The sequence below is a fragment of the Lepidochelys kempii genome, chromosome 27 (genome assembly GCF_965140265.1).
Source record: "Lepidochelys kempii isolate rLepKem1 chromosome 27, rLepKem1.hap2, whole genome shotgun sequence".
Classification (NCBI taxonomy): domain Eukaryota; kingdom Metazoa; phylum Chordata; order Testudines; family Cheloniidae; genus Lepidochelys; species Lepidochelys kempii.
Window position 1 is genome coordinate 2691196 of NC_133282.1, and position 13923 is coordinate 2705118.

Below are 13923 nucleotides of genomic sequence, written 5' to 3' on the forward strand. Positions count from 1 at the left end.
GCTAGCTCCTGTGCCGCTGCAGCTGTCTGTGCCGCACCCTGACTGGCTGCTACCTTTATAGGACCCCTAGTCAGTGAAGCCCCGCCCTCTAATCAGGTCTCATCTTCTCTCCCAGCACAAAGCCCCTACACATACAGATACTACCAATACAAAACCAAACACACACAAATACCTTCTCCTCCAACAGAACTCCCTTTCAAACTCCCCTGTTTACAGGTCTGTTTGCTAGCTCCTGTGCCGCTGCAGCTGTCTGTGCCGCTGCCTGACTGGCTGCTACCTTTATAGGACCCCTCGACAGTGAAGCCCCGCCCCCTAATCAGGGCTCAGCTTCTCTCCCAGCACAAAGTCCCTCCAAGCCTCTACACATACAAATACTACCAATACAAAACCAAACAAACACAAATACCTTCTCCTCCAACAGAACTCCCACTCAAACTCCCCTGTTTAAAGCTCAGTTTGCAAGCTTCTGTGCCACTGCAGCTGTCTGTGCCGCTGCCTGACTGGCTGCTACCTTTATAGGACCCCTGGTCAGTGAAGCCCCGCACCCTAATCAGGGCTCAGCTTCTCTCCCAGCAAAAAGCCCCTACACATACAGATACTACCAAAACAAAACCAAAATCACACAAATACCTTCTCTTCCAACAGAACTCCCACTCAAACTCCCCTGTTTACAGCACTGTTTGCTAGCTCCTGTGCCGTTGCAGCTGTCTGTGCCGCTGCCTGACTGGCTGCTACCTTCATAGGACCCCTAGTCAGTGAAGCCCCGCCCCCTAATCAGGGCTCAGCTTCTCTCCCAGCACAAAGCCCCTCCAAGGCTCTACACATACAGATACCACCAATACAAAACCAAACACACACACAAATACCTTCTCCTCCAACAGAACTCCCACTCAAACTCCGCTGTTTACAGCTCTGTTTGCTAGCTCCTGTGCCACTGCAGCTGTCTGTGCCGCTGCCTGACTGGCTGCTGCCTTTATAGGACCCCTAGTCAGTGAAGCCCCGCCCCCTAATCAGGGCTCAGCTTCTCTCCCAGCACAAAGCCCCTACACATACAGATACCACCAACACAAAACCAAACACACACAAATACCTTCTCCTCCAACAGAACTCCCACTCAAACTCCCATGTTTACAGCTCTGTTTGCTAGCTCCTGTACCGCTGCAGCTGTCTGGGCCGCTGCCTGACTGGCTGCTAGCTTTATAGGACCCCTAGTCAGTGAAGCCACGCCCCCTAATCAGGGCTCAGCTTCTCTCCCAGCACAAAGCCCCTCCAAGGCTCTACACATACAGATACCACCAATACAAAACCAAACACACACACAAATACCTTCTCCTCCAACAGAACTCCCACTCAAACTCCCCTGTTTACAGCTCAGTTTGCAAGCTCCTGTGCCGCTGCAGCTGTCTGGGCCGCTGCCTGACTGGCTGCTAGCTTTATAGGACCCCTAGTCAGTGAAGCCACGCCCCCTAATCAGGGCTCAGCTTCTCTCCCAGCACAAAGCCCCTCCAAGCCTCTACACATACAGATACTACCAATGCAAAACCAAACACACACAAATACCTTCTCCTCCAACAGAACTCCCACTCAAACTCCCCTGTTTAGAGCTCTGTTTGCTCGCTCCTGTGCCACTGCCTGACTGGCTGCTACCTTTATAGGACCCCTAGTCAGTGAAGCCCCGCCCCCTAATCAGGGCTCAGCTTCTCTTCCAGCACAAAGCCCCTCCAAGGCTCTACACATACAGATACCACCAATACAAAACCAAACACACACACAAATACCTTCTCCTCCAACAGAACTCCAACTCAAACTCCCCTGTTTACAGCTCTGTTTGCTAGCTCCTGTACCGCTGCATCTTTCTGTGTCGCTGCCTGACTGGCTGCTCCCTTTATAAGACCCCTCGTCAGTGAAGCCCCGCCCCCTAATCAGGGCCAGGCTTCTCTCCCAGCACAAAGCCCCTACACAAACAGATACCACCAATACAAAACCAAACACACACAAATACCTTCTCCTCCAACAGAACTCCCACTCAAACTCACCTGTTTACAGCTCTGCTTGCTAGCTCCTGTGCCCCTGCAGCTGTCTGTGACGCTGCCTGACTGGCTGCTACCTTCATAGTACCCCTAGTCAGCGAAGCCCCGCCCCCTAATCACGGCTCATCTTCTCTCCCAGCACAAATCCCCTACACATACAGATACTACCAATACAAAACCAAGCACACACAAATACCTTCTCCTCCAACAGAACTCCCACTCAAACTCCCCTGTTTACAGCTCTGTTTGCTAGCTCCTGCGCCGCTGCCTGACTGGCTGCTACCTTTAGAGGACCCCTAGTCAGGGAAGCCCCGCCCCCTAATCAGGGCTCAGATTCTCTCCCAGCACAAAGCCCCTCCAAGCCTCTACACATACAGATACTACCAATACAAAACCAAACACACACAAATACCTTCTCCTCCAAGAGAACTCCCACTCAAACTCACCTGTTTACAGCTCTGTTTGCTAGCTCCTGTGCCACTGCAGCTGTCTCTGCCGCTGCCTGACTGGCTGCTACCTTTATAGGACCCCTAGTCAGTGAAGCCCCGCCCCCTAATCAGGGCTCAGCTTCTCTCTCAGCACAGAGCCCCTACACATACAGATACCACCAACACAAAACCAAACACACACAAATACCTTCTCCTCCAACAGAACTCCCACTCAAACTCCCCTGTTTACAGCACTGTTTGCTAGCTCCTGTGCCCCTGCATCTGTCTGTGCCGCTGCCTGACTGGCTGCTACAATCATAGGACCCCTAGTGAGTGAAGCCCCGCCCCCTAATCAGGGCTCAGATTCTCTCCCAGCACAAAGCCCCTCCAAGCCTCTACTCATACAGATACTCCCAACACAAAACCAAACACACACAAATACCTTCTCCTCCAACAGAACTCCCTCTCAAACTCCCCTGTTTACAGCTCTGTTTGCTAGCTCCTGTGCCGCTGCAGCTGTCCATGTCGCCGCCTGACTGGCTGCTCCCTTTATAGGACCCCTATTCAGTGTAGCCCCGCCCCCTAATCAGGGCTCAGCTTCTCTCCCAGCACAAAGCCCCTCCAAGCCTCTACACATACAGATACTACCAATACAAAACCAAACAAACACAAATACCCTCTCCTCCAACATAACTCCCACTCAATCTCCCCTTTTACAGCTCAGTTTGCTAGCTCCTGTGCCGCTGCAGCTGTCTGGGCCGCTGCCTGACTGGCTGCTAGCTTTATAGGACCCCTAGTCAGTGAAGCCACGCCCCCTAATCAGGGCTCAGCTTCTCTCCCAGCACAAAGCCCCTCCAAGCCTCTACACATACAGATACTACCAATGCAAAACCAAACACACACAAATACCTTCTCCTCCAACAGAACTCCCACTCAAACTCCCCTGTTTAGAGCTCTGTTTGCTCGCTCCTGTGCCACTGCCTGACTGGCTGCTACCTTTATAGGACCCCTAGTCAGTGAAGCCCCGCCCCCTAATCAGGGCTCAGCTTCTCTCCCAGCACAAAGCCCCTACACATACAGATACCACCAATACAAAACCAAACACACACAAATACCTTCTCCTCCAACAGAACTCCCTCTCAAACTCCCCTGTTTACAGCTCTGTTTGCTAGCTCCTGTGCCGCTGCAGCTGTCCATGTCGCTGCCTGACTGGCTGCTCCCTTTATAAGACCCCTCGTCAGTGAAGCCCCGCCCCCTAATCAGGGCCAGGCTTCTCTCCCAGCACAAAGCCCCTACACAAACAGATACCACCAATACAAAACCAAACACACACAAATACCTTCTCCTCCAACAGAACTCCCACTCAAACTCGCTTGTTTACCCCTCTGTTTGCTAGCTCATGTACCGCTGCACCTGTCTGTGTCGCTGCCTGACTGGCTGCTCCCTTTATAGCACCCATAGTGAGTGAAGCCCCGCCCCCTAATCAGGGCTCAGCTTCTCTCCAAGCACAAAGCCCCTCCAAGCCTCTACACATACAGATACCACCAATACAAAACCAAACACACACAAATACCTTATCCTCCAACAGAACTTCCTCTCAAACTCCCCTGTTTACAGCTCTGTTTGCTAGCTCCTGTTCCGCTGCAGCTGTCTGTGCCCCTGCCTGACTGGCTGGTGCCTTTATAGGACCCTAGTCAGGGAAGCTCCGCCCCCAATCAGGGCTCAGCTTCTCTCCCAGCACAAAGCCCCTCCAAGGCTCTACACATACAGATACCACCAATACAAAACCAAACACACACACAAATACCTTCTCCTCCAACAGAACTCCCACTCAAACTCCGCTGTTTACAGCTCTGTTTGCTAGCTCCTGTGCACTGCAGCTGTCTGTGCCGCTGCCTGACTGGCTGCTGCCTTTATAGGACCCCTCGTCAGTGAAGCCCCGCGCCCTAATCAGGGCTCAGCTTCTCTCCCAGCACAAAGCCCCTCCAAGGCTCTACACATACAGATACCACCAATACAAAACCAAACACACACACAAATACCTTCTCCTCCAACAGAACTCCCACTCAAACTCCCCTGTTTACAGCTCAGTTTGCAAGCTCCTGTGCCGCTGCAGCTGTCTGGGCCGCTGCCTGACTGGCTGCTAGCTTTATAGGACCCCTAGTCAGTGAAGCCACGCCCCCTAATCAGGGCTCAGCTTCTCTCCCAGCACAAAGCCCCTCCAAGCCTCTACACATACAGATACTACCAATGCAAAACCAAACACACACAAATACCTTCTCCTCCAACAGAACTCCCACTCAAACTCCCCTGTTTACAGCTCTGTTTGCTCGCTCCTGTGCCACTGCCTGACTGGCTGCTACCTTTATAGGACCCCTAGTCAGTGAAGCCCCGCCCCCTAATCAGGGCTCAGCTTCTCTCCCAGCACAAAGCCCCTACACATACAGATACCACCAATACAAAACCAAACACACACAAATACCTTCTCCTCCAACAGAACTCCCACTCAGACTCCCCTGTTTACAGCTCTGTTTGCTAGTTCCTGTGCCGCTGCAGCTGTCCGTGCCGCCGCCTGAGTGGCTGCTCCCTTTATAGGACCCCTAGTCAGTTTAGCCCCGCCCCTAATCAGGGCTCAGCTTCTCCCAGCACAAAGCCCCTCCAAGCCTCTACACATACAGATACCACCAATACAAAACCAAACACACACACAAATACCTTCTCCTCCAACAGAACTCCCACTCAAACTCCCCTGTTTACAGCACTGTTTGCTAGCTCCTGTGCCCCTGCAGCTGTCTGTGACGCTGCCTGACTGGCTGATACAATCATAGGACCCCTAGTCAGTGAAGCCCCGCCCCCTAATCAGGGCTCAGCTTTTCTCCCAGCTCAAAGCCCCTACACATAGAGATACTACCAATACAAAACCAAACACACACAAATACCTTCTCCTCCAACAGAACTCCAACTCAAACTCCCCTGTTTACAGCTCTGTTTGCTAGCTCCTGTACCGCTGCATCTTTCTGTGTCGCTGCCTGACTGGCTGCTCCCTTTATAAGACCCCTCGTCAGTGAAGCCCCGCCCCCTAATCAGGGCCAGGCTTCTCTCCCAGCACAAAGCCCCTACACAAACAGATACCACCAATACAAAACCAAACACACACAAATACCTTCTCCTCCAACAGAACTCCCACTCAAACTCACCTGTTTACAGCTCTGTTTGCTAGCTCCTGCGCCGCTGCCTGACTGGCTGCTACCTTTAGAGGACCCCTAGTCAGGGAAGCCCCGCCCCCTAATCAGGGCTCAGATTCTCTCCCAGCACAGAGCCCCTCCAAGCCTCTACACATACAGATACTACCAATACAAAACCAAACACACACAAATACCTTCTCCTCCAACAGAACTCCCACTCAAACTCACCTGTTTACAGCTCTGTTTGCTAGCTCCTGTGCCACTGCAGCTGTCTGTGCCGCTGCCTGACTGGCTGCTACCTTTATAGGACCCCTAGTCAGTGAAGCCCCGCCCCCTAATCAGGGCTCAGCTTCTCTCTCAGCACAGAGCCCCTACACATACAGATACCACCAACACAAAACCAAACACACACAAATACCTTCTCCTCCAACAGAACTCCCACTCAAACTCCCCTGTTTACAGCACTGTTTGCTAGCTCCTGTGCCCCTGCATCTGTCTGTGCCGCTGCCTGACTGGCTGCTACAATCATAGGACCCCTAGTGAGTGAAGCCCCGCCCCCTAATCAGGGCTCAGATTCTCTCCCAGCACAAAGCCCCTCCAAGCCTCTACTCATACAGATACTCCCAATACAAAACCAAACACACACAAATACCTTCTCCTCCAACAGAACTCCCACTCAAACTCCCCTGTTTACAGGTCTGTTTGCTAGCTCCTGTGCCGCTGCAGCTGTCTGTGCCGCTGCCTGACTGGCTGCTACCTTTATAGGACCCCTCGTCAGTGAAGCCCCGCCCCCTAATCAGGGCTCAGCTTCTCTCCCAGCACAAAGTCCCTCCAAGCCTCTACACATACAAATACTACCAATACAAAAACCAAACAAACACAAATACCTTCTCCTCCAACAGAACTCCCACTCAAACTCCCCTGTTTACAGCTCAGTTTGCAAGCTCCTGTGCCACTGCAGCTGTCTGTGCCGCTGCCTGACTGGCTGCTACCTTTATAGGACCCCTGGTCAGTGAAGCCCCGCACCCTAATCAGGGCTCAGCTTCTCTCCCAGCAAAAAGCCCCTACACATACAGATACTACCAAAACAAAAACCAAACAAACACAAATACCTTCTCCTCCAACAGAACTCCCACTCAAACTCCCCTGTTTACAGCTCTGTTTGCTAGCTCCTGTGCCACTGCCTGACTGGCTGCTAACTTTATAGGACCCCGAGTCAGTGAAGCCCCGCCCCCTAATCAGGGCTCAGCTTCTCTCCCAGCACAAAGACCCTCCAAGCCTATACACATACAGGTACCACCAATACAAAACCAAACACACACAAATACCTTCTCCTCCAACAGAACTCCCACTCAAACTCCCCTGTTTACAGCTCTGTTTGCTAGCTCCTGTGCCGCTGCCGCTGTCCGTGCCGCCGCCTGACTGGCTGCTTCCTTTATAGGACCCCTAGTCAGTGTAGCCCCGCCCCCTAATCAGGGCCCAGCTTCTCTCCCAGCACAAAGCCCCTCCAAGCCTCTACACATACAGGTACCACCAATACAAAACCAAACACACACACAAATACCTTCTCCTTCAACAGAACTCCCACTCAAACTCCCCTGTTTACAGCACTGTTTGCTAGCTCCTGTGCCGCTGCAGCTGTCTGTGCCGCTGCCTGACTGGCTGCTGCCTTAATAGGACCCATAGTCAGTGAAGCCCCGCCCCCTAATCAGGGCTCAGCTTCTCTCCCAGCACAAAGCCCCTCCAAGCCTTTACACATACAGATACCACCAATACAAAACCAAACACACACACAAATACCTTCTCCTCAAACAGAACTCCCACTCAAACTCCCCTGTTTACACCTCTATTTGCTAGCTCCAGTGCCGCTGCAGCTGTCTGTGCCGCTGCCTGACTGGCTGGTACCTTTATAGGACCCCTAGTCAGGGAAGCCCCGCCCCCTAATCAGCTCTCAGCTTCTCTCCCAGGACAAAGCCCCTCCAAGCCTCTACACATACAGATACTACCAATACAAAACCAAACAAACACAAATACCTTCTCTTCCAACAGAACTCCCACTCAAACTCCCCTGTTTACAGCTCTGTTTGCTAGCTCCTGTGCCGCTGCAGCTGTCTGTGCCGCTGCCTGACTGGCTGCTCCCTTTATAGGACCCCTAGTCAGTGAAGCCCCGCCCCCTAATCAGGGCTCAGCTTCTCTCCCAGCACAAAGCCCCTTCACATACAGATACCACCAATACAAAACCAAACACACACAAATACCTTCTCCTCCAACAGAACTCCCACTCAAACTCCCCTGTTTACAGCTCTGTTTGCTTGCTCCTGTGCCGCTGCTGCTGTCCGTGCCGCCGCCTGACTGGCTGCTCCCTTTATCGGACCCCTAGTCAGTGTAGCCCCGCCCCCTAATCAGGGCTCAGCTTCTCTCCCAGCACAAAGCCCCTCCAAGCCTCTACACATACAGATACTACCAATACAAAACCAAACAAACACAAATACGTTCTCCTCCAACAGAACTCCCACTCAAACTCCCCTGTTTACAGCTCAGTTTGCAAGCTCCTGTGCCACTGCAGCTGTCTGTGCCGCTGCCTGACTGGCTGCTACCTTTATAGGACCCCTGGTGAGTGAAGCCCCGCACCCTAATCGGGGCTCAGCTTCTCTCCCAGCAAAAAGCCCCTACACATACAGATACTACCAAAACAAAACCAAACACACACAAACACCTTCTCTTCCAACAGAACTCCCACTCAAAGTCCCCTGTTTACAGCTCTGTTTGCTAGCTCCTGTGCCGCTGCCTGACTGGCTGCTCCCTTTATAGGACCCCTAGTAAGTGAAGCCCCGCCCCCTAATCAGGGCTCAGCTTCTCTCCCAGCACAAAGCCCCTACACATACAGATACCACCAATACAAAACCAAACACACACACAAATACCTTCTCCTCCAACAGAACTCCCACTCAAACTCCCCTGTTTACAGCTCTGTTTGCTAGCTCCTGTGCCGCTGCAGCTGTCCGTGCCGCCGCCTGACTGGCTGCTCCCTTTCTAGGACCCCTAGTCAGTGAAGCCCCGCCCCCTAATCAGGGCTCAGCTTTTCTCCCAGCACAAAGCCCCTCCAAGCCTCTACACATACAGATATTACCAATACGAAACCAAACACACACATATACCTTCTCCTCCAACAGAACTCCCACTCAAACTCCCCTGTTTACAGCTCTCTTTGCTAGCTCCTGTGCCCCTGCAGCTGTCTGTGCCGCTGCCTGACTGGCTTCTAGCTTTATAGGACCCTGGTCAGTGAAGCCCCGCACCCTAATCAGGGCTCAGCTTCTCTCCCAGAAAAAAGAACCTACACATACGGATACTACCAAAACAAAACCAAACACACACAAACACCTTCTCTTCCAACAGAACTCCCACTCAAAGTCCCCTGTTTACAGCTCTGTTTGCTAGCTCCTGTGCCGCTGCCTGACTGGCTGCTAACTTTATAGGACGCCTAGTCAGTGAAGCCCCGCCCCGTTATCAGGGCTCAGCTTCTCTCCCTGCACAAAGCCTCTACACATACAGATACTACCAATACAAAACCAAACACACACAAATACCTTCTCTTCCAACAGAACTCCCACTCAAAGTCCCCTCTTTACAGCTCTGTTTGCTAGCTCCTGTGCCGCTGCCTGACTGCTTGCTAACTTTATAGGACCCCTCGTCAGTGAAGCCCCGCCCCCTAATCAGGGCTCAGCTTCTCTCCCAGCACAAAGCCCCTACACATACAGATACCAACAATACAAAACCAAACACACACAAATACCTTCTCCTCCAACAGAACTCCCACCCAAACTCCCCTGTTTACAGCTCTGTTTGCTAGCTCCAGTACCGCTGCAGCTGTCTGTGCCGCTGCCTGACTGGCTGCTACAATCATAGGACCCCTAGTCAGCGAAGCCCCGTCCCCTAATCAGGGCTCAGCTTCTCTCCCAGCACAAAGCTCCTCCAAGCCTCTACAAATACAGATACCACCAATACAAAACGAAACACACACACAAATACCTTCTCCTCAAACAGAACTCCCACTCAAACTCCCCTGTTTACAGCTCTATTTGCTAGCTCCAGTGCCGCTGCAGCTGTCTGTGCCGCTGCCTGACTGGCTGGTACCTTTATAGGACCCCTAGTCAGGGAAGCCCCGCCCCCTAATCAGGGCTCAGCTTTTGTCCCAGCACAAAGCCCCTACACATACAGATACTACCAATACAAAACCGAACACACACAAATACCTTCTCCTCCCACAGAACTCCCACTCAAACTCCTCTGTTTGCTAGCTCCTGTGCCCCTGCAGCTCTCTGTGATGCTGCCTGACTGGCTGCTACAATCATAGGACCCCTAGTCAGCGAAGCCCCGTCCCCTAATCAGGGCTCAGCTTCTCTCCCAGCACAAAGCTCCTCCAAGCCTCTACAAATACAGATACCACCAATACAAAACCAAACACACACACAAATACCTTCTCCTCAAACAGAACTCCCACTCAAACTCCCCTGTTTACAGCTCTATTTGCTAGCTCCAGTGCCGCTGCAGCTGTCTGTGCCGCTGCCTGACTGGCTGCTCCCTTTCTAGGACCCCTAGTCAGTGAAGCCCCGCCCCCTAATCAGGGCTCAGCTTTTCTCCCAGCACAAAGCCCCTCCAAGCCTCTACACATACAGATATTACCAATACGAAACCAAACACACACATATAACTGCTCCTCCAACAGAACTCCCACTCAAACTCCCCTGTTTACAGCTCTCTTTGCTAGCTCCTGTGCCACTGCAGCTGTCTGTGCCGCTGCCTGACTGGCTGCTGCCTTTATAGGACCCCTAGTCAGTGAAGCCCCGCCCCCTAATCAGGGCTCAGCTTCTCTCCAAGCACAGAGCCCCTACACATACAGATACTACCAATACAAAACCAAACACACACAAATACCTTCTCCTCCAACAGAACTCCCACTCAAACTCACCTATTTACAGCTCTGTTTGCTAGCTCCTGTGCCCCTGCAGCTGTCTGTGCCGCTGCCTGACTGGCTTCTAGCTTTATAGGACCCTGGTCAGTGAAGCCCCGCACCCTAATCAGGGCTCAGCTTCTCTCCCAGAAAAAAGAACCTACACATACAGATACTACCAAAACAAAACCAAACACACACAAACACCTTCTCTTCCAACAGAACTCCCACTCAAAGTCCCCTGTTTACAGCTCTGTTTGCTAGCTCCTGTGCCGCTGCCTGACTGGCTGCTAACTTTATAGGACGCCTAGTCAGTGAAGCCCCGCCCCGTTATCAGGGCTCAGCTTCTCTCCCTGCACAAAGCCTCTACACATACAGATACTACCAATACAAAACCAAACACACACAAATACCTTCTCTTCCAACAGAACTCCCACTCAAAGTCCCCTCTTTACAGCTCTGTTTGCTAGCTCCTGTGCCGCTGCCTGACTGCTTGCTAACTTTATAGGACCCCTCGTCAGTGAAGCCCCGCCCCCTAATCAGGGCTCAGCTTCTCTCCCAGCACAAAGCCCCTACACATACAGATACCAACAATACAAAACCAAACACACACAAATACCTTCTCCTCCAACAGAACTCCCACCCAAACTCCCCTGTTTACAGCTCTGTTTGCTAGCTCCAGTGCCGCTGCAGCTGTCTGTGCCGCTGCCTGACTGGCTGCTACAATCATAGGACCCCTAGTCAGCGAAGCCCCGTCCCCTAATCAGGGCTCAGCTTCTCTCCCAGCACAAAGCTCCTCCAAGCCTCTACAAATACAGATACCACCAATACAAAACGAAACACACACACAAATACCTTCTCCTCAAACAGAACTCCCACTCAAACTCCCCTGTTTACAGCTCTATTTGCTAGCTCCAGTGCCGCTGCAGCTGTCTGTGCCGCTGCCTGACTGGCTGGTACCTTTATAGGACCCCTTGTCAGGGAAGCCCCGCCCCCTAATCAGGGCTCAGCTTTTCTCCCAGCACAAAGCCCCTACACATACAGATACTACCAATACAAAACCAAACACACACAAATACCTTCTCCTCCAACAGAAGTCCCACTCAAACTCCCCTGTTTACAGCTCTGTTTGCTAGCTCCTGTGCCGCTGCCTGACTGGCTGCTACCTTTATAGGACCCCTAGTCAGTGAAGCCAAGCCCCCTAATCAGGGCTCAGCTTCTCTCCCAGCACAAAGCCCCTCCAAGCCTCTACACATACAGATACTACGAATACAAAACCAAACAAACACAAATACCTTCTCCTCCAACAGAACTCCCACTCAGACTCCCCTGTTTACAGCTCTGTTTGCTAGCTCCTGTGCCGCTGCCTGACTGGCTGCTACCTTTATAGGACCCCTAGTCAGTGAAGCCCCGCCCCCTAATCAGGGCTGAGCTTCGCTCCCAGCACAAAGCCCCTCCAAGCTCTACACATACAGATACTACCATTACAAAACCAAACACACACACAAATAGCTTCTCCTCCAACAGAACTCCCACCCAAAGTCCCCTATTTACATCTCTGTTTGCTAGCTCCTGTACCGCTGCAGCTGTCTGTGTCGCTGCCTGACTGGCTGCTGCCTTTATAGGACCCCTAGTCAGTGAAGCCCCGCCCCCTAATCAGGGCTCAGCTTCTCCCCCAGCACAAAGCCCCTACACATACAGATGCTACCAATACAAAACCAAACACACACAAATACCTTCTCCTCCAACAGAACTCCCACTCAAACTCCCCTGTTTACAGCTCTCTTTGCTAGCTCCTGTGCCCCTGCAGCTGTCTGTTCCCCTGCCTGACTGGCTGCTCCCTTTAGAGGACCCCTAGTCAGTGAAGCCCCGCCCCCTAATCAGGGCTCAGCTTCGCTCCCAGCACAAAGCCCCTCCAAGCCTCTAAACATACAGATACTGCCAATACAATACCAAACACACACACAAATACCTTCTCCTCCAACAGAAGTCCCACTCAAACTCCCCTGTTTACAGCTCTGTTTGCTAGCTCCAGTGCCGCTGCAGCTGTCTGTGCCGCTGCCTGACTGGCTGCTCCCTTTATAGGACCCCTAGTCAGGGAAGCCCCGCCCCCTAATCAGGCCTCAGCTTCTCTCCCAGCAAAAAGCCCCTACACATACAGATACCACCAACACAAAACCAAACACACACAAATACCTTCTCCTCCAACAGAACTTCCACTCAAACTCCCCTGTTTACAGCTCTCTTTGCTAGCTCCTGTGCCACTGCAGCTGTCTGTGCCGCTGCCTGACTGGCTGCTGCATTTATAGGACCCCTAGTCAGTGAAGCCCCGCCCCCTAATCAGGGCTCAGCTTCTCTCTCAGCACAAAGCCCCTACACATACAGATGCTACCAATACAAAACCAAACACACACACAAATGCCTTCTCCTCCAACAGAACTCCCACTCAGACTCCCCTGTTTACAGCTCTGTTTGCTAGCTCCTGTGCCGCTGCCTGACTGGCTGCTACCTTTATAGGACCCCTAGTCAGTGAAGCCCCGCCCCCTAATCAGGGCTCAGCTTCGCTCCCAGCACAAAGCCCCTCCAAACCTCTACACATACAGATACTACCAATACAAAACCAAACACACACACAAATAGCTTCTCCTCCAACAGAACTACCACTCAAAGTCCCCTATTTTCAGCTCTGTTTGCTAGCTCCTGTACCGCTGCAGCTGTCTGTGTCACTGCCAGAGTGGCTACTCCCTTTATAGGACCCCTCGTCAGTGAAGCCCCGCCCCATAATCAGGGCTCAGCTTCTCTCCCAGCACAAAGCCCCTCCAAGCCTCTACACATACAGATACCACCAATACAAAACCAAACACACACACAAATACCTTCTCCTCCAACAGAACTCCCACTCAAACTCCCCTGTTTACAGCTCTGTTTGCTAGCTCCAGTGCCGCTGCAGCTGTCTGTGCCGCTGCCTGACTGGCTGCTACCTTTATGGGACCCCTGGTCAGTGAAGCCCTGCACCCTAATCAGGGCTCAGCTTCTCTCCCAGCAAAAAGCCCCTACACATACAGATACCACCAATACAAAACCAAACACACACAAATACCTTCTCCTCCAACAGAACTCCCACTCAAACTCCCCTGTTTACAGCTCTGTTTGCTAGCTCCTGTGCTGCTGCCTGACTGGCTGCTACCTTTCTAGGACCCCTAGTCACTGAAGCCCCGCCCCCTAATCAGGGCTCAGCTTTTCTCCCAGCACAAAGACCCTACACATACAGATACTACCAATCCAAAACCAAACACACACAAATACCTTCTCTTCCAACAGAACTCCCA